Source organism: Suncus etruscus, chromosome 4 (assembly GCF_024139225.1).
Source record: "Suncus etruscus isolate mSunEtr1 chromosome 4, mSunEtr1.pri.cur, whole genome shotgun sequence".
NCBI lineage: Eukaryota > Metazoa > Chordata > Mammalia > Eulipotyphla > Soricidae > Suncus > Suncus etruscus.
In genome coordinates, this window is record NC_064851.1 from 87,342,715 (window position 1) to 87,355,301 (window position 12,587).

General features: G+C 36.6%; 1 non-coding gene across 1 annotated transcript; it reads right to left on the reverse strand.

Annotated features, from left to right (window-relative positions):
- Positions 1 to 10,022: 10,022 nt before the first annotated feature.
- On the reverse strand, positions 10,023 to 10,150 carry LOC126007759 (small nucleolar RNA SNORA30/SNORA37 family). The gene has a single exon (XR_007495244.1). It is a non-coding gene; the product is annotated as a small nucleolar RNA SNORA30/SNORA37 family (small nucleolar RNA).
- Between the last annotated feature and the right edge of the window lie 2,437 nt (positions 10,151 to 12,587).

Consider the following 12,587-nt stretch of genomic DNA (forward strand, 5'->3'; position numbering starts at 1 on the left):
ATGACATAATAAGCTGCTAGTCAATCCAACAATTGCCTACTTCTGAATTTCTTCCTTAATAAAAAGAGAAGAATTTTATTAAATTAATGTCACTTCTATTCAGCTTTTCCAGATAAAATCAACCTATCTTCTCTATACAAATCCAAAGTCTAGCTAAGCTGTGGAAAGACATTGAATGAAACTTAAGAAATAGAAATAAAAAGTCAGATCCCAAAAGTAAGATAGAAAGAAACTTGCATTTTTGAATTTGAAAGTCTGAAGAAAAGCAAGTGTGTAAGATGTTTGAATTTTAAGATCCAATTGCAAGCAAGACTTTTTTAAGAATAAAAGAAGGAAAAGATTTAAAGGCAGATGTGAGCATAGTTTGTGCTAATTTACAAATTTCAAGAAAAATAATGTAACATCAATTTTGCTAAATTATTCTTACCATAGTATATGAGGAAATCTGCCTGGCAATATCCCCAGTAGAACAAGTAGTCCTCTTTCTTTTGCATTGAGATCATGGTCATTAGACATAAACTTTAAAACTAGAAAAGAAATTTCTGTGAATGCCTCTGCTTTGTGTATTAGTGTAATTTTAGCTTCATTGAAAGTGTTAGGAATGATTCCTGTGTCTTTGATATTAAAGTTTAAAGAGAAGAGGCTGTACACAAAGGTTTCACAGAACTCACCAGTGGACCCAGTTGGACCAGGATTTTTGTTCTTGACAGATTCTTAATTATATTAATTATGCTTATTAGCTTCAATCTCCTTACTTGTGATTGACCTGTTTAAGCTTTCTACTTTCTTGGCTTTGGAAGATTACATGACTCTAAGAATCTATTTCTGAATGATCCATTTGTAATTTTCCCCCTTTCATCTCTAAATTGAATTATTTTAACATTTTCTTTTTTTTTCCTTTTGACTATACCTAAAGGTTTATCTATTTTGCTTATTCTGTCAGGAACCAATTCATGATTTTATTAATTCTTTGAATTACCTTCTTGGTTTGTATTTTCATTTCTGTTCTCATTTTTACTATTTTCCTCCAACTACTATTTTTAATTACTTTATTTAAGCACTGTGGTTACAAGGATGTTTATAATACAGCTTTTTTTCCACAGTTACAAAATTGTTCATGATTGAGTTTTAGTCATACAATGTGTGGGGGTAAATTCTAAGACTCATTGGTTGGCTAGTTTCCCAGGGGTTGACAGCTGCCATTTGCAGCTTGCTTTCAGCCACTCTCAGTTTATAGTATTTGCCTTGTTCATGTTCATGCATTCCCTGTAATGGATGGATTGGCAGGAAGGAGTAGCACACAGAAACCAGACAGAATCATGGGGAAAAGTGCATTTTGACCAGGGGTTGTTGAACAGCTTCTTGGATCTTACTGAGCCAGCCAAGCTTCTCACTCTCTGCTGCTTTACCTGCCAAATTTTTAACAAAAATCACCTGAAGTAATCAGGGTTGACATAATTAAGGGCACTTGTGATAATTAACTCAGAAAAGGTGAAAGTAAAAAAAAGACTTTTCAGGTATGTGACAACACAAAGTACAACACCCTTCAGTAGTGCACATTTCCTACCTCCAATATCCCCAATTTCCCTTTATCCTCCCACCTGCATGCATTTGGGATACTTCCCCTTACTTTTTTAGAAAGTGTGGTTTGCATGATTATTACTGAAGGGGTATCATACATATAGCTTTATCACCTTTCAGCACCCAATTTTTGTCCAGAAGAATCATTTCCAAATATCATTGTCTGAGTGGTTTTTTTCCTCTGGTTTAACTACACTCCCCAACTATCTGTGGCAAACTTTTTAACATAAAATAGTCCTCCTGATTTTTATCTCAACTGCATTTTGGGCTCATTTGCTATTTATTCTCCAGATATGTAAGATGCATGTTTAGATGGTTGATTTATGTTTTTTTTAATGAAGACCGACAGTGCTATGAATTGTCCCTGTTGTATAGTTTTTGCTATATCTGATAGATTTTTATAGCCTGTGTCTTCATTGTCATTAGTTTCAATAAATCTTTTTATTTTTCCTTGATTTTTTTGATCCAGATATCATTTAGCAGTGTTCTGTTCAGCTTCTCTCTGTTGAAATTTTTCTTCATCTTCTTTCTATGAAAAATGGCAGTGATAGTCCTCATAAATCTTCAGTTGGAAGAATCCTTAAAATTGAGCTGCCATATGACTCAGAAGTACCATTTTTGGGTATCTACCCCTAAGATTTAAAACCATAATTAAAAAGAATATATGCACACCATTCTTCATGGTTGCACTTAGTATAATAGCTAAGATATGGAATGAACTTAGCTGTCCAGCAAAAGATGAGTGAATTATTATATAGTATACACATATAAAAGAATACTATTTAGCTGCATGTAACAATGAAACCATGCAATTTGCTGCAACCCAATTGGAACTGAACAATACCAGGTTGAGTGAGTAAGCAAAAAGAAAAATAAAATTGCAGGATGATCTCACTTATCTATGGTACATAGAATAACAGGATAAAGAAATGTAATGTAAAAAAGGGGGGATTCCTAGATCACACTTAATCTCAGAGATTGTGGTAGAGGACAGAGAAGGTAAGAAATCAAGGAGAAGAAAAGAAGATGAAAAAGGGAACTAATGAATTATAAGGGGTTGGAGCTCCGTGAGGTGGGAGAGTGGTTAAGCTATATATCTAACACAGAGACTCAGTAATACTGAAACCAAGAGATCTAAGCTGTCAGCGCTAAACTTTGTAATGTGCCTGTCAATGTTGTATTTAGTCAATGGGGGCTAGGGAATGAGGGGAACATTGGTAGAGGGAGTTTACAGTGGTGGTGAGATTAATGTCAAAATATGATATGCCTAAAATTAAATCACCATAACACTGTAAAACTCGGTTTTTATTAAATACAGATTATTTTTAAACTATAAAAGAATCGCTGACCAATTTTTATTGATTGGTAAAAATGGATTGAATAAACGTACTCTTTCCTTCTGAAAGCTGACTAAATTAAAATCAAACAAATAAAAAGAATTATGAGTTAAGAAAGTAAACATTGGGACCAGAACAATAGCATGGTGGGTTAGGCATTTATCTTGCACATGGCCGACCCAGGTTTAATGCCTTGTACCCCATAAGGTTCCCTGAACCTGCCAGGAGTGATTTCTGAGTGCATAGCTAGAAGTAAACCCTCAGTACCACCAGGTATAGCTAAAAAAATTCAATCAAACAAAAAACAGACATTTATCAGAAGATCACTATCAGTTAAAAGAGGAAAAAATTCAAAAGCATATTGGGAGATTCAGGAATCAGGTCATCCAGTAAAGGTAAAAGGAAAAAGAAATTCTAGGAAGAAGACAGAGGGAACCATAATGCTTTAGTCTAGTCTGTCAGCAACAAGTCCAAAGACCCGCAGTCAGTAGCTCCTGTAAGTAAAGGGTGTCAAACAAAAGGAATATATATATCAGGAATATATCTTTTAATATTTATTATAAATTAAAAATTATATATTATCTGCACTCTTCGTTTTGCTTTTGGGGGGAAGGGCACACCCTATGATGCTCAGGGGTTACTCTGGCAATGCATTCAGAAATCACTCCTGGCTCCATGGACCATATGGGACATGGGGGATTGAACCAAAGTTCGTCCTGGATCAGCTATATGCAAGGCAAAACAACTGAAATGTCTGGACGTCCTAATCTAGCTGCCCGACGCAGAGAAATGAAGAGGCTGAGGTCCCAGCAAATGCTCCAGTAAGTCCTTTATTTCTGGCTGGTCAGGGTCAGTACATGCCCAGAATAGGACAGAGGCAAAGACCTCGTGGCTTTCTACATCCCTCCTTATATACTATAGGGGGGAAGGGGTAGTGACGACTTCCTTAGAGGCGGGACATCTGCCAAGGTAATACGAAGTATTGGTGGGGCTGAGGTAGTGATGACTTCCTTAAGAGGCGGGACATCTGCCAAGGTTGGTGGAGGCAGGGTCATGATGACTTCCTTAAGGGGCGGGACATCCGCCAAGGTTGACTTCCCTTTTCAATCCCCACTTCTTGTAGAAAGGCTTCTTCTAATCCTAGAAGCCAGTGTGATAGGGGGCCACAGTAGGGGTATTAGATAGGGGAGAATCCTACCCCATAAAGACCATAAGGGACCGTCTAATAGCTCCTTTTTTCTTTTGGCCAGCTTCTCTTGATGGTGTCTGATTCTGTCCTGCACTATTCCTGATTTGTTAGTATAAAAACAACATTTTTCTTGCAAGGTCACTCAAAGCCCTCCTTTTTCTGCCAAGATTAAATCTAACCCTCGCCTGTTTTTTAATACTACTTCAGCCATGGAGTTGAGTTGGTCCTGCAGATTATTATATCATCTCCACAGCTGACATTAACTTTTGCGAGAGTCTGTCATACCTGTCTATTGATATTGCTAGCCCTGCTTCCCCAGTTGCCAATCCTCCTGCTACTCCCGAGCCCTACCAGTAGGGGCAGGAACACCACAGGTCACTTACGAGGGGTCACCTATGAGTGCTCACCTATGAGACCTACGAGTGCCACCTAAGAGACCTATGCTAGGCAGAGGGATGGGCTCTGTCCCTGGAATGATGTCAATGTTGGGAAGTACTAATGCTGGGGCACAAATTCCAGTCCAGTTTTGGGGTAAAAGAGAGTAACCCAAATTTTCCCCACATATCCATACCCATCCCGGAGGTAAGCACCCTGGGCTGGGGGGGGGGGGGACAGGTAGGACTTCTGAGCACTGAGCGGTTTCTACCTGACCCATGTCTACAGATTCAGTGCCATTATGCGAATAGCAAACAGAAGACTCAAAGCTAAAAGGGACTACCTTACAACTACAAGAAGCAAAGGTTAGATTACCTAGTTGGACAGGGCCAGAGGCTAATTTTCCCCAGTCTTTATACAAAGCCAACAATCAGCAGCTAAGAAGTTTGTAAGATTCTTTTAGGATGTTCTGAGTATTTGGATCTAACTTCTCAGCAGGCATCCGGGGTTGGAGGAAGGGATGCTGGGGCCACTTAGGCATTTGGGTCTCCACCTCCTTTGTAGCCCAGTCTATGGCCTCCTTCTCTCTTTCCTGGTCTGTTGCCCCCCCCCCATCTGAGATGTGAATGGGAGCCTTTAAGGGCCAGCAGACCAAGTCTCCCACTTCGGCCATGCAACTCGTGGCTCCATAGGGGGACTTATGGCTATTAACTGTCCATTTCCCTCCCATGCTACCCCTGTAAGTTTTGGTGAGCTTGGCCACTAGATATGCCTTGTTATTTTTGGTACACTCTCTATACTCTCTATAGCACTGGGAGTGAACTTGATTAAGCTCCACACATCCAGCGGGTCATTTTCCCCCAGAAGAGTGAGGCAAAGGCTGAGGTTTTGCTTTACACACCCATTTCGGCTTTCCCCCCACATGTCTTTTTGGCCTTAACACATAACAGGAAAGTTGGGTGATCGCAAAGTACAGAAATTCTCCAGGGAAAATTTATCCCCAATGGCCAATGAGAAATCTGGGGTTTGCGATCTCCAAAACCCTCTGCCATGTCCCTAGAATAACAAAGCTGGTTTAACACACAATTTCTGACCTGAGGAGAGGTGGCTCCTAGAGTTTCTTTCCATGGTCATACCAAAGAAAACAGAGAACACAAAGAACCACAGACACAAAAAACAGACAGACGGTGGCTCCACACTGGAACAACCCCAACGAATGCATTCGATTAATTTCTGCCCAATGTTCTAGTGTCAGAGTAAGTGGGGTGGATTGACTTTTCCTCATTCTAGCGAGTTTGAAATTTTCTATCACAGTGGCTATTACAGCAAATCACTAGGAGGAAAAAATACTCCATAGCCTATGACAATATGAAGGGCAAGAAACCCAATAAAAGTATCAAAATTTTCTGTCTGAGAAGTGCAATTTGAAATACAACCATAGAAAAAGAAAATGGGAAGGAATCAAACTTGTAGAGTCACTAAGCTACCACAAAGTCTGCTTCCCACTGTTCACAGAATACAAAATAATCTTAGATTAGGACAGACACGAAGCAAAGCACACTCACACACACATCAGAACTCACCAGCCTGTTCACAGCTTTGTTCCAGGCAGGATGAGGACTCCTGGCTAGCTTGCCAATGAAAGGTCCGGATGTCCTAATCTAGCTGCCTGACGCAGAGAAATGAAGAGGCTGAGGTCCCAGCAAATGCTCCAGTAAGTCCTTTATTTCTGGCTGGTCAGGGTCAGTGCATGCCCAGAATAGGACAGAGGCAAAGACCTCGTGGCTTTCTACATCCCTCCTTATATACTATAGGGGGGGAAGGGGTAGTGACGACTTCCTTAGAGGTGGGACATCTGCCAAGGTAATACGAGGTATTGGTGGGGCTGAGGTAGTGACAACTTCCTTAAGGGGCAGGACATCCACCAAGGTTGGTGGAGGCGGGGTAATGATGACTTCCTTAAGGGGTGGGACATCAACCAAGGTTGACTTCCCTTTTCACACCCTACTGCTGAGCTATGGCTCTGTCCTAGATAATCTGTATTTTCTGATCTCCTGAGATCTACCCTAGTAGCCCCCAAAAACTCCGAGTCTTTCCATGTAAACACTAAGAAGAGAGAGATTATGTATAATAAGCACCAGCAATCTTTACAAATAGCTAAAGTTGAATGATAACATTATAGGCATAAAAGTGTTGATGAAAATGCAGAAGTTGATGGCAAGCAAAGAAGGCCATGTTCCAAAGGTTATAACCAGCTCTAGGAAAATCCAAATTACAAACTGCTTATAGGTGTTTTGGAATAAATCTTCCAGAATAATCTAGTTTAGTTTTGTTTTTGATATTGCTGTTTTTGTTTGTGCTATAAAACCCAGCGGTGTTTAAGGCTTATTCCTGACTCGCACTCAGGAATCATTCCTAGGCAGTGTTCGGGGGCTATCTGGAATACAGATGGATCCAACCTGGTCAGGTCTTTTTCAAGGCAAAGACTGCACCACTCTTTGAGGTCCTAATCTAGTATCTTAAACTAATCATATACATAATTTTAGTGAAAACCTTTTTACTAAGAAAATGTAAAAGATTCCATTTAGAGAAGCTTTGCGCCCTTTATTATTCCTTTAGTCTCTTTTTGGCTTTGCCAGGATATTTAAGTGCTGAACTTTTTCTCCCTAGACTAAATCTTACCAGAGCAACCTAGACAATGAGTATCTCCTAGTAGGGGTACTTATAGGAAGGATTTATTTCCCAAGAACATCTCAGTCATACTTCCTCATGATGTGGATGGCAAAAGCACTTAAAATTCTATTCAAAACTAACATTAACAGTTTTATCAAATTCTATTAGTCCATAATTCTAAAAATCAAATCAGAGCTAATTTGAGCTGGATGAGGATTACTTAGGTCACAGCAACATTTTTGGGAATACGTATAAGCAATGAAAATGTTAAGTTGTCCTTAAAAAATAATATCACATAGGTTATCTATATCCTTTCTTGTAGATATAAAAAAAAGTCTGATTAAAGTGAAAAAAGTATTTCAACATAAATATTAACAATTTGTGCTATTTTGCCATGTAGAAATCTAAATTTAAAAAAAATAAGAATCCCCCTAAAAGTCAACTAGATTTTCCAGGCACGAAGCAGCAGATCACAGAATTAAATGACTTCCTGGACAAAGTACTTATAATGGAAAAGGCGGCAATAGAAAGCTGGCTACCTGATTGTGAGAAGACTGTCAATCCTGTTTTACTCTGTCTTTCATTGTCAATTCTGACATGCAGTTGCTGGACTGAAAAATGGGTTTCCAGTACAAAGGGCTCATAAAGGCAGACATTTCAACGAGGCAGCAGGTAAAGTGCAGAACAAGTGTTGAGTTAATGCACTGCTCACAATGCTATCCAGATGTACATATCGGGAGAAAACTTCACAGGGTTTTCAAAAGGCAGTAAAGTGCTTGGGAGCTTCTTTTAAAAGACCAGAACTCTCCTCCCTGTTTTCTGTTCCTTTCATGTGTACAGAAAAAAAGAACAAGTATTCTATTTCCTCTAGGTTTTTGAGTGCAAGAATAAGAAAGCTATTGAGGCGAAACTTACTCTTTAGTTGCAATGCACTTCAACAAGGCATACCCAATACAAAGTGAGATGATGGCTATTTAAGATTCCTCTTTGGGTATCTGACATTAATCAATATTCCCAAGCATGAATTTCAAATGTCGTGCCAGTATACCCTCTCATAAGAAAATCAGTGAATATAATTTAGATTGCAATTTCACTCATTTTCTAATGTTCCTCTTTAACCATAGCTTTTGACCCTGACTTTCCCCCTATGCTCCGAAAGCACAGAAAAAAAAATATAAAGTATATGAAATTATTATTTATTTATTACTAATATTCTAATTATTGTTTGAAATTATAAATGCTACTTTATTGCTCCTAATCTTTTAGTTTTACTATCAATCCAAGAAAGTGCAATAAATATTGTTCTGATACTTTCTTTAAATTTGCTCAATTGTGAGAATACTTGATTGTTAAGGATTTTCCTTCTGCACATAAATAGCTTACCATAGTCCATTAAAATTGTCATTTGTTTTGAGGACCCTGGTCAAACTCTGTCAGGTAGTGTTTCACTCTTATCTCTCTGATCAGAGGAAGTCTTACTAGTTCTTTACCTTGGAGCTGATTATTGGCTTTACAATCACACAAAAGGAGATGCAATTCTTTCCACACCTTAAGGCATTTGAGGTGCAATTTGTGTGGTACTTACAAGCACTTCTATAAGGTATAGTAGTCTATTTTCCTAATCTGTCTGTTTGCATTTGTAGGCATTGAGAATGCATATAAACAAAGTAAAGCTAAAATGCTTTCACAGGTTTGTGTTAGACAATAACAACTCTAGATTAAAAAAAGAGCAAAAGCTCTTAAATCTGTACTTCATTGTCTTATGCATTCTTGATACTATTCTTTAACAGACCTCAAATTATCAGAGCTTGGGTAGTCCTCCTGACAGGGATTAAAATTAACATATTTAAAAATAATTTGTCATTTTCTAATTTTTTCTCATTTGAATACATAGTGTATAGGGTAAAGATAATAAGTGTTATTTTCAAAGAATGCGATGGCCATTAAATGTGTTCTAAAAAGAAAATAGTTAATGTGTTTCCCTAGAATTTTATAAATGGGAGTTCTCTTGTCTGTAATAATTAGTTCTTTCTCTGCTTGAAATCTGAAATGTATTAGAGTTTATTAAAGTCCTATCACATAGTGCTTTTTCTTTGCAAATCTGTTTTAATAAATTCTTTAGATACATAGGCATTTGTAGATGCCTTCATTGGAATAGCAACCTATGAAGCTTTGGGAATCTCTAATGTTACTGTGATGCTCAGAATTTAGTGATGTCCCTGTTCTCAGCAATACTAATGTCCATTTGTATAGTCTTTTATGCCATTGGGATTTAGAACTTACAATAAAGATTCTTTGCTATTTACTGAACAGGTTTACCTTAATATGATGAAAAATTAAACTTTTATTGAGAAAATAAATTAAATGTATATATTAATTGCTAAAGCAATTACAGACTAGCTCCCAAATTTTCTGAAGACTATTTAATTAGGGGTTCAATGAAAAGTTTCAGGAAGTAGTCTATTAACATTCTCATGTCTTGTTTAAAAAAGCATAGTGTAGTTAGTTGACCTTGATCTGGAAACTTTGATGACTATAATTACCAATTTACCAACTCTACTATAAAAATTTACAGAAACTTTCTGAAAGCAGATTCATTTTAAAGAAGTAAAATGGGGTGGAGAGATATTATAGGGGTTAACATGCTTACCTTATACACAATCTTCACTACTTTAATTCTTGGCACCATAGGTCACACAAAGTAAAAATATTTTAAAAAGAAGAGGAAGCTTTGAAAAAATTAAAGCTAGTGTAAGTAATTATAAAATCAAGACAATAAAAAAGCTTCAGGAAAAAATTCATTTTAAATGTCCATGACGTCTTTCTTTATTTTCTTTTTCTTTTCTTTTCTTTTTTTCCCCCTCTGTTACTATTCCACTGAGTGGCAGTTGCCACTGGCACACTGCCAGGGCAAGGATGCAACCAAAGGGTTTTCTCTTACACCAGCTACCAAATCCTGGCCCCACAAGCAGGAGCGGACCTGTGAAAGTGCTAACCATGATGTCTGTTGATATGTAAATAATAAACTAGAAAATAAAAAAGTGTCCCCCTTAAAAACATATATAAATAACTTCATAATTTAAGAATTTTTAATAAGAGTTATTAGAGTGGGCAGGGTGTTTAACTTGCACATGACCAACATGGCTTAAATGCCCCTACACTGCATATGGTCCCTAAGCACACTTGGGATTAGCGCCTGGTTTAGAGTCAGAAGTGAGTCTTGAGCACAGCTGGGTGGGACTTGAAAACAAATAGAAGAATAAACTTAACAAAGATTGTGAAGTACTTGAACATCAAAAGCAATGCCACTGTTAAAATAAATAGATGGTAGAAGAAAATGGAAAGATATTCTATGCTCAGAATATAGGGCAGAGCAATAGCACAGCAGGTAGGGTGTTTGACTTGTACTTGGAGAACCTGGATTTGATTCCCAGCATCTCATATGTTATCCTGAGCCTGCAAGGAGTAATTTTTGAGAGTAGAGCCAGTAGTAATCCCTGTGCACTGCTGGATGTACCCTCCTCAAAAAAATAGTGTATGCTCATCAGATATTTAAAGAAGTAAAATTATTAAAAGTATAATCCTACCAAAGCAGTTATATAGATTCACTGCAATACTATCAGAAACTCTATGGTATTTTTAGAGGAAGTATAACAAACATTAGGAAAACATACTTTTTTTAAGAAGTTTACGAATAGCCAAATTAATCAAGTAAAAGGGGGGTATTCTCTGACTTGAAACTATACAACAAAGTTATACTAATCTAAACAGTAATCATTATAGTACTGAACTCAACATAGACATTAGAATCAATGGAATAAATTAGGATCAAGTACTAGAATTTAACAAAATAAATTGGGATCAAGGAATAGAATAATGGAATAGAGTAATCCTTAATTAACTAAAATAGATTAAAGATTTAGTTGTTAAACTCAAAAAATCATAAAATACATTGAAGTAAATAAACAAAATATTTTGTCCATGATGTTGGTCACAGAGGTGTTTAATAATTTTACTCCAATAACAAAGGAGAGAAAAGAAAAAAATTGGAATTACATCAAACCCTAAAGCTTTTGCACTCTGAAAATGAGACTGGAGAGATAGTACAGTGGGCAGGGTATCCTACTTGCACTACTTGTTGTGTTATTGCTCTTGCCCCATATACATTATTTTTAAGTGAGTAAAGAAATAACTTTAAAATAAAAGATAATTAATAGTTATTAAATCATTATTACTAGTTATCATAATAAAATCAAGTCCAAAATTTTAAAGTTTGGTCAAAAATCTTTCCAAACATAGTGTAAGTTACTGAATTCCAAACAGTGTAAATTAAATAGAGCCACATCTCTGCCAACCAGAGTCAAATGCTGAAATCAGTGAAAAATACCAATAAAATGATAAAAAAAAAAGTTTGACCATATGGAAAAAAATATTTGTGTAAAAACAGTGGAAAGATATCCAAGATATATGAAACTCACAAAATTAAGCAACAATAAAATGATGGGGAGAATAACTAAACAGATACTTCACCAAAGAACATAGATTGCCAACAGACACACAAAAAAACTCATTATTAATTCTTATCAGGAAATAAAAATCACAATAAAATATTCTCTCATACAGTTGAGAAAAACTTATCTACTAAAATTAGTAAAAAAAAAAAAAAAGCAAAAAGTTCTGATGAGGGTGTGGAGGAAAAGGAACCTTAACACACTATTATAAAAATATAAATTGATATAAACCCTAAAAAATAATATGGATATTTTCAAAGTTTTGAAAAATATCCACCATTTACTTAGCATTTCCACTCTTGTTTATCCAAAGAACAACAACAAATAAAACCATGCTGATTTGAAAAGTTATATGCACTGATTACAATAATAAAGGTATGAAAACAACTCAAGTCTCCAATGATAAGTAAATAAATAGATATGAGATGTATGTATACATATATATCTACACAAAATCAAATTTTTAAGAGGGTAAAGAAATAACTTTAGGGGCTGACGCTGTGGCGATAGAGGTAGGGTGCCTGCCTTGCCTGCGCTAGCCTAGGACGGATCGTGGTTCGATCCCCGGCGTCCCAGATGGTCCCCCAAGCCAGAAGCGACTTCTGAGCGCATAGCCAGGAGTAACCCCTGAGCGTCACCATGTGTGGCCCAAAAACCAAAAAAAAGAAAAATAAATAACTTTAAAATTATAGAGAATTAATAGTTTTTAAGTGACTCTTACTAGTTTTTTCTAATGAATTCAAGCCTACATTTTTAAAGTTTAGTAAAAAATCTTTCCAAACATAGAAAAAGTTACTAAATTCCAAACAGGATAGATCATATAAATAAATCATTTCTGCCAACTTTAGTCAAGATGCTGAAAATCAGTGATAAAGATAAATCTTCAAGTAACCAGAGTAAATCAGCACATTACATAGAGCA